The following is a 1,774-nucleotide window of genomic DNA, read 5'->3' as shown; positions in this document are numbered from 1 at the left end:
AAAAAAAAAAAAAAAAAGAATCCAGTCTCTCCATTCAGCACCTTTTTCTTATTTTATGGGGAATGGCACTGACACCATTTCCTTCTGTTCTCTGCCGCATACACTTTATTAAGCAAGGCAGAACAATAACAACCCTCCCCAAATCTCGGTGAGCCATCTCTCACAAACGTTTTGTCCCGCAGAAGTACAACGGCTCCATGAATTATATTACCTTGTAAGTTTAAGGAAGGAAGGTATTGTTTTAGTCCTGACAAACTTTCTGCCTGGGAACTAACCGAGAAAATTGTTAGGTGTGGGGTTTTCTGCTATTTCACAATTTCTGATTAGGTGCACAGGTAAGCTGAACCAAGAAACGCTGACTCCAAGGCTGTGTATTTTCCATTGTTTCCCCTCATTTTTCAGTGGAGAACCTCAACTATATTTTCATAACTTTTTTTCCAGATGTCTTTAGGGCAGTGGAGGAAAAGTACAGATGCTTATTGAAAGCTACTTTCAAGGAAGAAGATTGAAATAAACAGTGTTTTTTACCAAGTAATTATTGCAGTATAGTTTCATTTCCTCTATTTTATATTTTTAAGCTACATTACGTGCAGTGAAGCAGGTATCCTGGGAATCAAGTTCTGACTTTGGAATAGCTTCTACGCAAAGAATGGTTTGGATAGACTAGGACTGTTTTGCCCGGTTAGAATTGGGTCAGATTTGGTAGAGTAAATGACACGGAGAGTGTAAATAATCTGTTCATCTCCCAGTAGAAGAACTTGGAAGGGAGCATCAGATGAAGAAACCTGGGTCAGAACATGCAGAAAAGGGGGTTTCCTCAAAGTGTGGGTCTAAATGTACTGGGGCTCCTTGACAGAAGATGATGTAGGTGCAGAATTTCGTGTGAATTTGAGGCGAGATTGAACGAATGTTTGAAAAAGTGCTAAAGAGATCTAAACTGTCCCAAACCAACAAGCCACATCACTTTCAGAAAATCATCTGCGCTCAGAGCAGTTGGAGTTTGGGAGAACTCTTGGCAAAAGCGTTGTGCTGGGGTACAGCGAAAGGCATTTTTATAACAAAGACGATAACTTTATAAAGTTTGGGGTAGGAGTGTGATTTTCCAAATACATCTGCGCTGCATCCTTGCCCAGGTAAAGACAGCAAGACAGCTTCATCTCCAGATATTTCACGCCGTGTATTTCAAACTTTGATGATTTTCCCCAGCAAGTTTCTTTCCTTTTTTTTTTTTTTTTTTTTTTTTCCCTGTGATTATCTGCGTCAGAGAAAGATAATCTTACTTTTCACCTTCTTTCAAACTTGGTTTCACTGACAGTGAAGGAGGGTGAAGGAGGGTTACCTGACACCTGTGTTGATGGAGTGTTGCACAGGGGCACGAAAACCCCTGGGCTGACTCACACGATCATTCCTCTAGTTTAGGGATGAGACCTTTGGCAGTGGTAAATGCACAATGTTTTGGAAGAAGGTATGAAAACCTGACAGTTGTTTTGGGAGTTTCTCTTTCTTGCCACATAGACTTAAGGATCAAGGCTTGAAATACATAATGATATTATTTTCTCATGAGTTTAGCTCGCATTATCTAATCTAGCAGCTGCTGAATTAATCAAGCCTTTATAAAATCCAAATACATCATTTTGGTATTGATAAACTGGAGGAGGGATGAGGATGTGCACCTTATTTGGCATATCCAGAGAGTCTGAAACATCAGTTGTTCTTATTTGGAGACTTATTTCTCTGACAAAACCTAAACATTTTCTCAAGTTTGTCCTGAATG

Source organism: Athene cunicularia (assembly GCF_003259725.1).
Source record: "Athene cunicularia isolate RWA chromosome 1 unlocalized genomic scaffold, athCun1 chr1_part2, whole genome shotgun sequence".
In the NCBI taxonomy this organism is placed as follows: Eukaryota; Metazoa; Chordata; class Aves; order Strigiformes; family Strigidae; genus Athene; species Athene cunicularia.
This window is presented reverse-complemented; position numbering follows the sequence as displayed.